Source organism: Miscanthus floridulus, chromosome 1, assembly GCF_019320115.1.
Source record: "Miscanthus floridulus cultivar M001 chromosome 1, ASM1932011v1, whole genome shotgun sequence".
Classification (NCBI taxonomy): domain Eukaryota; kingdom Viridiplantae; phylum Streptophyta; class Magnoliopsida; order Poales; family Poaceae; genus Miscanthus; species Miscanthus floridulus.
This window is the reverse complement of record NC_089580.1, coordinates 146,554,616-146,567,241: the sequence shown is the minus strand read 5'-3', so window position 1 is coordinate 146,567,241 and position 12,626 is coordinate 146,554,616. Positions and strand designations below refer to the sequence as shown.

The window sequence follows — 12,626 nt, the reverse complement described above, 5'->3', positions numbered from 1 at the left end:
GGATCCTGGGGGAGACGAACAGAGGCCACCAGGCTGTATACAAGAGTTACTTTTTCAAGGGCAATATGGTAATTTCGCGTGCCACTTCAGCCTATCCCGCCTAAACCTATCCCGCCGAGATAATTGGAATTTTGTCATTATCAAACATAAGCTTCGTTCATTTATCATTATGAAAGTGGACACACTCGCTGAAATGTTCTTTTATCGTCAGCATGACCGTTTTGCCCCTGCTTCTTCCACGTCCACGTCCACGTCCACGTCCGGCTCATGACCCGCGCCGATATGGACGCGTGGGCGGCCGACCTGCGCCGCAGCGTCGGCGCCGCCACCGGAACCGACAACACCGGTGCAGGCCTCGTCATCTACGTCGGCGACATGCTGAAAGGTCCTAATATGGCTAGAGGGGGGGTGAATAGCCTATTTAAAAATCTACAAATCAACTAGAGCAATTTGATTAGTATGACAAATAGCGTAATGCAAACTTGCTCTAGCTCTACAAGGGTTGCAAGCCACCTATCCAACAATTCTAGTTGCAATGAATACTTAGGCACACAAACTAGCTATGTAATTACTCACTAAGAGCTCTCAACCTTGCTACTCTAAAGAGCTCAACTAGATGAATGTAAATAATAAAGCTCTCAATTCTAATTACACTAAAGAGCTTGTATCAACTAGTTTGCAAGAATGTAAATGAGTGAGTAGAGTGATTATACCGATGTGTAGGGGATGAACCAATCACAAGATGAATATATAGCCAATCACCGGGAGAATGACAAAGAAGAGAGACAATCGATTTTCTCCCGAGGTTCACGTGCTTGCCAACACGCTACGTCCCCGTTGTGTCGACCAACACTTGGTGGTTCGGCGGCTAAGAGGTGTTTCACAAACCTCGTCCACACGATTGGACACCGCAAGAACCGACCCACAAGTGAGGTAACTCAATGACACGAGCAATTTACTAGAGTTACCTTTCGGCGCTCCGCCGGGGAAGGTACAACTCCCCTCACAATCACCGAAGGCGGCCACGAACAATCACCAACTCGTGCCGATCCTTCACCGCTGCTCCAACCGTCTAGGTGGTGGCAACCACCAAGAGAAACAAGCGAAATCCGCAGCGCAACACGAATACCAAGTGCCACTAGATGCAATCACTCAAGCAATGCACTTGGATTCTCTCCCAATCTCACAATGATGATGGATCAATGATGGAGATGAGTGGGAGGGCCTTAGCTAAGCTCACAAGGATGCTATGTCAATGAAAAATGTGCAAGAGATAGCCCTTGAGCCGGCCATGGGGCTATAAATAGAGCCCCCATCAAATAGAGCCGTTATACCCCTTCACTGGGCAAAACGCGTTCTGACCGGACGCTCCGGTCAGACTGACCGGACGCTGTCTCTCAGCGTCCGGTCGCTCGATGTCAGCCACGTGTCCAGACTCAACGGTCATCAGCCTCAACCGGACGCTGCTCCTTCGAACTGACCGGACGCTGAAGCCCCTGCGTCCGGTCGTTTACAGTAAGCTCCCGAGCATGACCGGACACGTCCGATAAAACTGACCGGACGCTGAAGCCCCAGCGTCCGGTCGTTTCCAGTAAGCTCCCCGAGGCATGTTTTTTTCGACCGGACGCGTCCGGTCCACCTTGACCGGACGCAGACCAGCGTCCGGTGCTCAACCACAGCGACTGTGCCGTCTGACAGCTCGACCGGACGCAGCCTTTCAGCGTCCGGTCGCTGAGTGACCCAGCGTCCGGTCAGTAGACCGACGCCAGCATCATTTCGACCAACTCCACTTCAACTCTAACTTCTTCACCCTTGCTCAAATGTGCCAACCACCAAGAATTTTGCATCCGGCGCAATAGAAAATAGACATTTCATTTTTCCAAAAGCGCCGAATCCCGCCTCGCAAGCTCGGCGGGAGGGAGAGAGGGACCCAAACCCATCTCAATCCTGCAAACACCTTGTGCACATGTGTTAGCATATTTTCACAAATATTTTCAAGGGTGTTAGCACTCCACTAGATCCTAAATGCATATGCAATGAGTTAGAGCATCTAGTGGCACTTTGATAACCGCATTCCGATACGAGTTTCACTCCTCTTAATAGTACGGCTATCTATCCTAAATGTGATCACACTCACTAAGTGTCTTGATCACTAAAACAAAATGGCTCCTACATATTATACCTTTGCCTTGAGCCTTTTGTTTTTCTCTTTCTTCTTTTCCAAGTTCAAGCATTTGATCATCACCATGCTATCACCATTGTCATGATCTTCGTCATTGCTTCATCACTTGGAGTAGTGCTACCTATCTCATAATCATCTTGATAAACTAGGTTAGCACTTAGGGTTTCATCAATTAACCAAAACCAAACTAGAGCTTTCACATGCGCTGGGCCGTCGACAGCAGCAACGACGACGCCCGCGGCTTCAGCCCCGCTGCGCACCTGGCCGCAGAGCTCGCCCGCCTGCTTGGCGAGCTCCGCCTCCGCGCCGCAGAGCACGGGCACGGCGGGCGCGCCTGGCTGGTGGCGGCAAAGAGCTACGGCACCTTCATGCGTTGCCAGCGGTCGTCCCTGGAGGTGACGTGGGACCTGCAGCCGGTGAAGCAGAGCTGCCGCCGGCGGACCGAGGAAGAAAAGAAGAAAACGGCGGCGGCGGCGGGTTTTAAAGGCGAGGACGCGAACTCCAAATTTGCCAGTGCCTTCTCGAGCTCTCCACGCAGACGAGTACGTGGCCACGCGTGCGGACGGCGCTAGAAGGCGGCCACGACGGCGAGCATCGGTGGTGCAGAGGCAGACGAGCTGCTGCTGCCAGTTTTACTGTTCACAGCCTGAAACCCCAACTTCAGCTCACTTGTTCTCTCGATTTGATGTGGAAACGTGGTCATCGCCTTTAACAAAAGTTGTTCATCCAACAGAGGTCTCCAACTTTGCTTTAAGGATCAACATCTAAAGCTCACTGGTTAGGAAGATTTTAAATTTTGAAAGCATGAACATGAAACTGGAAAACTGAATTTGATTTCAGGATTTTGCAACCTGCTTTTGATTAGCAAACTTTGATTAATTAACTAATGGTCAAACATCTATCAAACGTAACAACCAATTACACACTATCATAGCTCAAGCACACTACCAATTTATGAAGCAAGAATTGCACAAATTTTATTTATAAAAATTCATTTGATAATTCTCCAAAAATTTGATAATCCTCCAAGGACGACCGCTGGCAACCCATGAAGGTGCCATGGCTCGCTGCCGCCACCAGCCAGGCGCGCCCGCCGTGCCCGTGCTCTGCGGCGCGGAGGCGGAGCAGGCGGGCGAGCTCTGCGGCCAGGTGCGCAGCGAGGCTGAAGCCGCGGGCGTCGTCGTTGCTGCTGTCGACGGCCAGCGCATGTCGCCGACGTAGATGACGAGGCCTGCACCGGTGTTGTCGGTTCCGGTGGCGGCGCCGACGCTGCGGCACAGGTCGGCCGCCCACGCGTCCATGTCGGCGCGGGTCATGAGCCGGACGTGCTGGCAATAAAAGGGCATTCCAGCGAATGTGTCTAGTTTCATAATGGCAAACGAGCGAATCCCTTTTACAAAATGACAAACGAGCGAAGCCCACGTTTGATAATGGCAAAATTCCAATTATCTCATCTCCGCCGGTGGGTTTTGAACCACGAAGCGCGTAACCCCACCTAGAAAACTGGACTTCCAAAGTTCGAATCCCCCGTCGGTCATCTGGTATGCTGAACGGTGTTAAAATATGAAATGTAAATGAAATAACAGAAGGGAGGAAGATGCGAGAGGAAACGTGGAAGTTTTCTCGAACGTCTTTCCGCTTTGGTGAATGCGAGGCGAAAGCATGAGCTAGAAATTACAGTTTTTTTTCTCTCATAACAATCAGTTTCAGTCAGCTTATCAACCGGCTGGGCCTGTTCGCTTGAACTTATCAGCCGGCTTATTAGATGCTACAGTATTTTTCTTTCACAACAAAACAGCTTCAGCCGGCTTATCAGCCGGTTTTAATACCAGCCGAACAGGCCCTTCGGGAGTGTGCTCAGGGACTGTTTGGATGACAGGTTTTCAAACGAATTTTGGGGAAATAAATTTCAAAACAATATCACTTCATAGTGTTTAGAATGAAGGAATGTTGAGTTTCCTTCCAAAGAGAAAAAAAATCTATAGTACAGTGATAAACATAGAAAATAAAACATCCACTCTAACCTAAGAATAAGAAAAGGAATATTTGCTCTTCTTGTCTCAGCTATGCTTGCTTATGTCCGTGTACATTTTTTTCTTCATTCCAAACAACTCAAAGTATCCATTCCTATATTTTTTCACTATTCACTGTATCTTATGGCCCTGTTCGCTTAGAGGAATCTGGATGAATCTGGAGGAATCCGTAAGAGAGTGAACAGTATTTTTCAGCCAGGAACAGTAAATTCCGGCTAAAAAACTGACCAGCCGAACTGCCCCTGTGTGTACATCTTTTCATTCCTCTATTTTATATTCCTTTTGTTCTAAATAAACCCTCACCAGAAGGACCACCGGTCATCCTCGCCTTTGGGGTTGTCATGGCCTTCGGAGGTGGGGTAGACCTTGACTGTGGTTCTCTATTGGTGGGTGGGGATGGTGTCTACGTTTGTTAGGGTTACTAGGTTAGTGTCCGGGAGGTGGCGATGTGCGTGATGTCGGCATCTCTTTGGAATAAGGTTCTTTCGGTCTCTTCCTCGACTCATCGGTGTTTGCTCCAGCACCGGCGACAGGTCCATGAAGGCAGAGTCTAGTAGATCTTGTGCTTTCCTCCATGGGTTAGTTCTAGATCTTCCTGACTCATGTATAGGAGTCCTGACTCCTGAATATGAGTTTTTGGGCTGCTTGGTTCTTCCGTTTTTTTCAGCGGTGGTGCCAGCAGCATGTTACAAAGCGTGTGATAGGGTGGCATATTAATCATGGGACTCGAATTTGGTGACATCAATATGACAAGAAAATGCCTATATGACATAATTATTGGCAATATGATGCAAATATAAAATGTTCTAAACAATTTGATTTAGATTCTTTGATACGTGGATGTAAGGATTGAGTATCAATATGTGATCCTCTTTTAATTCCTAGCATTCTATGTGTGGTACGAATCTCTCCTAATGTTTGGAACTATCTTTAAATTGTGATGGACAACAGCATCCCGTCCTCCTTTATTTCTTACCGGACGTTGCCTCATAGATTTGATGTATTTTTTTATAAACTATTATTTAAAAAATATCATAAAAAACTAAAACAACCTACGCTTTGGGATAGCAGAGCAAACGATAGCATGAAAAATCGCCTTTTTATCTTGTCCCTGTCGCTTCAGAGTCTGCTCATGTGCTCAACATGTGATTATGTGAAGTATGCCACGGGTAAAAGGGTCGTTAGTTCATTACGGCCATGTGCCCTGCACGTCAGAACTCAGAACACAGTCACGGGCTTACGGCGCGGCGAACAATTCGTCTGCCAGATTTGGCAAAAGAAACGGGTGGTCTCGACTGATGGAAGGAAAAAAACACGGTAGCCAAACCTGCGGCAAGTCATGGACAGGATCCAAATAACAGCCTAATGTCAGTGAGCTAAGAGCAACCACAATGTAGGCAAAACTAGTCCATAGGTAATAAAAAATTTAGTATCAGCTAGCTGATACATTGTCAGGCTGGTTCATAACAAAGAAATAGGAAAAGGTACACTAGTAGAGAACAGACCTTTGATCCTCGGTTAAAATGGGCTCTAGTCCCGGAATTTTTTGCGCCCGGAACTAGAAATACCTTTTAATCCCGGTTGGTGGCTCCAACCGGGACTAAAGGTCCCTACCCAACGGCTACTGCGCCAGACAGAGGTGACAGGGACCTTTAGTTCCGGTTGGAGCCACCAACCGGGACTAAAGGTATACTTTTACTCCCGGTTGGTGGCTTCAACCGGGAGTAAATGTCTACTCCTGGGCCGTGGCTGCGTCCGGGGTTGGAAAGTTACCTTTAGTCTCGGTTGGAGCCACCAACCGGGACTAAAGGTCCCCCCTTTATATTCCGGCCGTCTCCTTCCTCCCCGAGCCCGAGCTCAGCACATTTTGAAGCTCACCGCAGTAGTGTTCTTGCTTCCTCCCTTCCTCCATTGTTTCTCCATTCATTCTTCGATTCCTCCGTCGATTTTTTCGATTTCTCCGTCGATTCTTCAGTTGTAAAGGTTACCAATCTCATACTCTCATTTTTCACCATTATCTTATCTCATTTTGTTCACTATATATATATATGGTTCTTTATTGTGGTTTTTTTTCATTTGTAAGCAATTTGAGCTTAAAATCACTTCAAGCTTGCATATTTACATGAAAGAAGGTTAAAGTAGCTAGTTGAACTTGCGGACCGTGTTAATCTCGGCGATCATGTTCTCTGTCGAGCGGTAACGGACGTCAAGGAGGAGCTTTGATTCTACGAGGGAGAGCGGCGACGGTCGTGGAAGACCGTGTTCCCTTCCTCGTAGAATCGGAGCTCTTCCGTGGCAAGTACGGTGCCGTCCGGTGGAGAAATGCTCGCCGAGATGATCACGTAAGCAAGTTCAACTAGTATGGATGGTTATTTATTCACATGTCCCGATATCGTCGCAGTAGTCTGTCAATCACCGTACTTTTTATTTTAACTTTTTATGAAATGAAAAACTTAGAAAATAGTTAGAAAATTATAGAAAATCCGTATTAGTTGAACTAGCGGACCGTGTTCATGTCGGCGAGCATGTTCTCTGTCGAACGGTAACGAACGTCAAGGAGGAGCTTTGATTCTACGAGGGAGAGCGACAACGGTCGTGGAAGACCGTGTTCCCTTCCTCGTAGAATCGGAGCTCTTCCTTGACCAAGTACGGTGCCGTCCGGTGGAGAAATGCTTGCCGAGATGATCACGTAAGCAAGTTCAACTAGTACGGATGGTTATTTATTCACATGTCCCGATATCGTCGCAGTAGTCTGTCAATCACCGTACTTTTTATTTTAACTTTTTATGAAATGAAAAACTTAGAAAAAGACCGCACTCTCACCAAGTCAATTGAGGCGGCACAGAAAAAGAAGCGGGCAGGAAAAGGAGTTGCCCAACTCAGACAACAAGCGCACCAATCAGCCCCCCGCTAGTTGTTGGTAATGAATATGGTTCGAATTTAGGATTAATGCATCAGGCAAACATACCTCCGGATGTCGATTTGGATCACCTTGGTGAATTTATTGATGAGACTGGTCTCGACCTTTACCAGATGTTTGGTGATGGAAATATTGAGAGTGCGGCGGAGGTTGATATTTAGAAGAAAAAATTTGTACTAGGCCAGAGTCTATACAACCCTCAAGCCTTATCTGATCTGGAGACGCAAATATACCTGCTAAACAAGTGGTACATGCAGGCGTCTACCGATGGAGACTTCTGCGTTGGTGTCAAAATTAGAGACGAACATTGGTTCCGTGGCGATGATGTTATGTATGTTGACTTTGCAGAATTTCATCAACTATGCCACCTGACCTCTCTGGACAAAGTTATCATTAGCTGCTATTGCCTGTAAGTAATAATTCTTTCGACCTATTATTAAACTCATCATATGTGTGTATATGCATATAAATTATCCTAACAAGTACTATATATATGCAGATTTACAATGACAGAGCTCAGAAAGGAAGGCTGCAATGAAATTGGTTTTGTTGATCCCCATATAGTATTCAAAGACCCAGTTACTCCAAAGACTAATTGGAAGTCTGAGTCAAAGAGTAATCTCATGAACTTCTTAGTGAACCAACGCCACAAGAAGGATATACTCTTTCCCTACAACTTCAAGTGAGTGTTAATAATGTCGATCATCCTTAATGGCTCATATGTTGATTCTAGTTAATTAATGAGTGTTATGCGTTATATCCTATAAACACATGCAGCAATCACTGGATATTGATGGACATCGATCTGGTGAAAAGTCACTTGATAATCTATGACTCGATGAGAAAACCACAACAAGACTACCAAGATATGATAGATATTATCCAGAGGTAATTTCGGTATCTCTAGCAACTATATATACACGCAAACATGATTAACTATATCTGATGACGTGACAAATTTTTTATTAGACAGTGTTTGAAAAACCTTTATTGAGAAGCAACACATGGGAAAATACAAAGCGCCACTGAATGTAATCCCTTTGAAAGTAAGTCCCCTAAATCGCATCATCTTTATTAATTAAACATATAGCTTTCACCGGATCACCAGATTGGATGACAAATCTTTTTCTCGTAAAGTGATGTCTGAGGCAGGAACAGGGGAACAACTACTGTGGTTACTATGTTTGCAAGTTTATCAAGGTGGTCTCCCAAAGAACTTCTACAGAGAGACTCAAAGTATGTTAAAAATACACTATATATTCATTTAATTATTATTATTGATTATGTTACTACGTCTTTATATATATATATGTACATATATTAATTTATTTTCCTTTAATTCAAACCTGTAGACTCGATGGTTGGAGGAAAAGGTCATACGGCAAGACCAAATCAAAGCAATTCAAGAGTCTATAGCCGGATTTTTTAATGAGCAGGTCATCGATTCCAAGGGCGAGTTCTACTTCGACCCAACACTGCCATGGAAGCCAAGCTAGAGGATGAGAGAAAACTTGTTATATCACAACAACTGTAATGCAATCTTTTTGTAATATATGCACATGAAATAATATAATGTAAAATACACATATGCATGCATGCATGTAAATATATATATGATGCATGCATGCATATATATATATATTTCTATGCTTGAATTGTGTGATTTAATATGTTCATTGTGCTTGAACCGAAACATACTATACACGCGTATAAATGTATAATTAGCAGCGTACAATACGACTTTGAAAACCTATTTTGAAAAGAAAACAAAAAAATGAAAAGAAAAGAAAAAAGAAAAAAAAACCTTTAGTCCTGGTTCATATTACCAATCAGGACTAAAGGTGCCGGCCACCGTGGCATGTCAGGAGGCACCTTTAGTCCCGGTTGGTATTACCCACCGGGACTAAAGGTCCTCCTTTAGTCCCGGTTCCTGACCCTGGACTAAAAGACCCCCCTTTAGTCCCGGATGCTTGCTCCCGGGTGGGGAACCGGGACTAGAGGGGGTTCTCCACCGGGAGTAAAGCTCTGTTCTCTACCAGTGGTAACCATTGCGCTATGACCAGCCCACAAGGAAATAAAAAAGTACAAATGAACTGTACATCTGACACAATACATTAAAGTAACAGGTAGCCGTTGGCTTGCAGGTAACCATTGCCCCTCTTCCATCTCTGTGTCCCTCCACACCGTCTCTGTCCACACACACCATACTTGCTGAACTCCATCTTCTGCCTACAAAAGTGGATGATCTTGCTGCACAATTCTCAGCAGCAACTAAGATTGGAGTCTAGAACACTAGTGGTTCCAATGGAACCCTCCCCTAGAAACTTTTCCAATCTCCTGAATCATGACTCTCCAACCCAATACTCAGAGAGTAGTGGCCAAATCTCACCACCTACACCCCAATCTCAGTTTCCCATTGGAACATCCAATTTTCTACAGAACGTCAATCCTTTTGGTCCTCCAGGAATCCACCCACCATATGGCCATTCTCCTCCCAGATTTCAAGGTGTTCATCAGCAAGGGAGTTGGCTACAGCCCCCACCACCAAGCTTTCAAGGATTTCATCTCCATGAAAGTGTTGTTCCTTTGGGTGCACCTACTGCCAATAGGCCACCATCAGTGCTGCAATTCGTCCATTTTGGTGGAGCGGCAGCCAACACTTCTTCCTATGGATCTGAGACTAGTTCACGATGCTCTACACAACAAGAGAAGCAATCAGTCAACATTGAAGAGTTAAGTGATAGCAGTGAAGAAGAACCAAAGAGGCATCAACGCATCAATTGGAGTGAAGAAGAAAATGAACAGCTATTTAGTTCATGGACACATCACTCCACTGATATTGTAATCGGCAACGACATTTGAGTACTATTGGAAAGCTGTAGCTGCTGAGTTCAACGACAATGCGCCCAAAAATGGCCACAAGAGGGCAGTCAAATAATTGAAGACACACTAGGTGATGTGAAGAGGGATATCACAAAGTTCAATGGGGCTTATGCTAAAGCTATGAGTGCACGCAGCAATGGGTAATCTGATGACATGGTACTAAAAACTGCCCATGAGATGTTCAAGGGACAAAACAAGGGTAGGTCTTTCATATATGAGTACCTGTGGAAAGTGGCCAGGGAGATGCCCAAATGGCGTAGAATCATCCAAGAGGAGAGCACAACCAAAAGGACCAAGATATCTAAATCAGGAGCGTATACTTCTTCATCGAACCAAGACACGGAGGAGGAAACCATGAGTAAAGAGGAACGTCCTGAGGGGTAGAAAAAAGCTAAGGCAAGACTAAAAGGGACAGGAAAATCTGCTGCACCATCTCCTTTGAGCAACCAACCAAGTCAGAATATGGTTATGTATCATGAAGCTATGTCAATGAAAGCAAAAACAGCAAGAGACAAAAAATATAATACCTATTTGAAGCTGCTTGCAATAGATACCTTGAACTTCAATGAAAAAGAAAAAAATAGGCATGATACTATACTGGACCAGATAGCAAAAGACTTGGCTGAGGAGTAGAAAAGTAGCAAGAGATTTCAAGTGTTGTAAGTGTATCTGTAAGCTAAGAGTTAGTTTATGTATTAGGTTGCATGGTTGTACCCCTAGTATTAAGTGTTATTTTTCTTAGTGTTGGCAGTGTATTTGTAATTTTAAGGTAGCTTATGTTTTAGTTTGCAACGTTGTACCCCCAGTATTAATGTACACCTAATATTAATAAAACCAGCAGATGGCTGTTGCAAAATATAGCTGTTGAGAAAAAGACAAGCAAAATATAGCTGTCGAGGTCATGCCAAAAGCAGCAGATAGCTGTTGAGAAAAAGACAAACAAAATATAGTTGTTGCATAGTGGACACCAGCTACAAATATGACCACCAGTCCAATACACCACTCCCTCATTCACAAGATAGCACTCCCTCATTCACTAGACACCAGTGGACAGCCACTGCCTCATTCACAAGACACCACTCCCTCATTCAGTAGTAAAAATGTCAACTGACTTCGATGATTCTATTGAGTCTGAGCTTGAAGCACAGATTGAGGCTGAGCTTGAGCAGTAGATTGAAGCTGAATCAGCTAGGTCCTCTATTCGATGTGGGGGTTACACAAGGAGGTACATCAACAGAGACCGTGAAGGTGATCACAACATACTGGTTGCTAAATATTTTTTAGATAATCCCTTGTACACAGATAATCAGTTTCGTAGAAGATTTCGCATGAGAAAGCATTTATTTTTGCGCATAGTCGAAGCTCTAGGTGTTTGGTCTCCATATTTTCGTCTACGGCGAGATGCATTTAGCAAAGTGGGTCTATCACCATTACAGAAATGTACTGCTGCCATTAGAATGTTGGCATATGGTTCACCAGCTAATCTTATGGATGAAACATTTAGGGTTGCTGAGAGTACAGCAATGGAGTGTTTGATTCATTTTGTGCATGGTGTTAGAAGCCTATTCAGTGTGCAATATCTACGCAAGCCTACTGATGCAGACATCCAACGTTTACTGCAAGTAGCAGATCAACGTGGTTTCCCTGGGATGTTGGGTAGTCTTGATTGTATGCATTGGGAGTGGCAAAATTGCCCGGTTGCTTGGAAAGGGCAATTCACTCGAGGCGATTATAAGGTACCTACCATAATGCTAGAGGCTGTTGCGTCTTATGACCTATGGATTTGGCATGCTTTTTTTTGAGCCGCTGGTTCAAACAATGATATTAATGTGCTTGACCAGTCACCTTTATTCACAGAACAACTACAAGGCAAAGCACCTGAGGTTCAATTCACTGTTAACGGGACACAATATAGCATGGGTTACTATCTAGCTGACGGTATCTATCCAGAATGGGCTACATTTGTGAAGACAATCAACAGACCACTAAGTGCTAAGCATAAATTGTTTGCAAGTTTTCAAGAAGGAGAAAGAAAAGCTGTGGAACGAGCTTTCGGGGTGTTGCAAAAGCGTTGGGCTATCATACGTCACCTAGCAAGACTATGGGAACGGGAAGAACTCGCCAATATTATGTATGCATGTGTTATATTGCACAACATGATAATAGAGGATGAGAGAGGCATCTATGACATACCAGATGATAACACATATGAGCAAGGGCAATCTTCCCCAAATATAAGCGGGCTTGCACATGGACCAATCTATGGATTCACAGATGTACTAGACAAAGACATGGAAATTCACAATCGATCAACTCACATTCGCCTCAAGGAAGATTTGATAGAGCACATATGGCAAAAATTCAGTACACAACAGCATGAAGCAGACCAAGAGTAGAGTCTCATCCGTGTAATTTTTTGGGAAGATCGTTCATGTAATTTTACAGTACCGCACCAGCTAGATAATGGCTTGTCCAATTAGTTTAGTATTGTGTGTTTTTCTTCAAATGCTTTGTAATCTAAAGTAAGGCAACTGTACTTCTTCGTTTCATTGTTCTCAGTTTTACAAAAGAACTAGAACTACTGTCTTCAACCAAGTTGAAGGGTCGA

General features: G+C 44.5%; 1 pseudogene; it reads left to right on the top strand.

The window, feature by feature from the left end:
- The first annotated feature begins 11,118 nt into the window (after positions 1–11,118).
- On the top strand, positions 11,119–12,414 carry LOC136464848 (protein ALP1-like; annotated as a pseudogene).
- Positions 12,415–12,626: the final 212 nt, after the last annotated feature.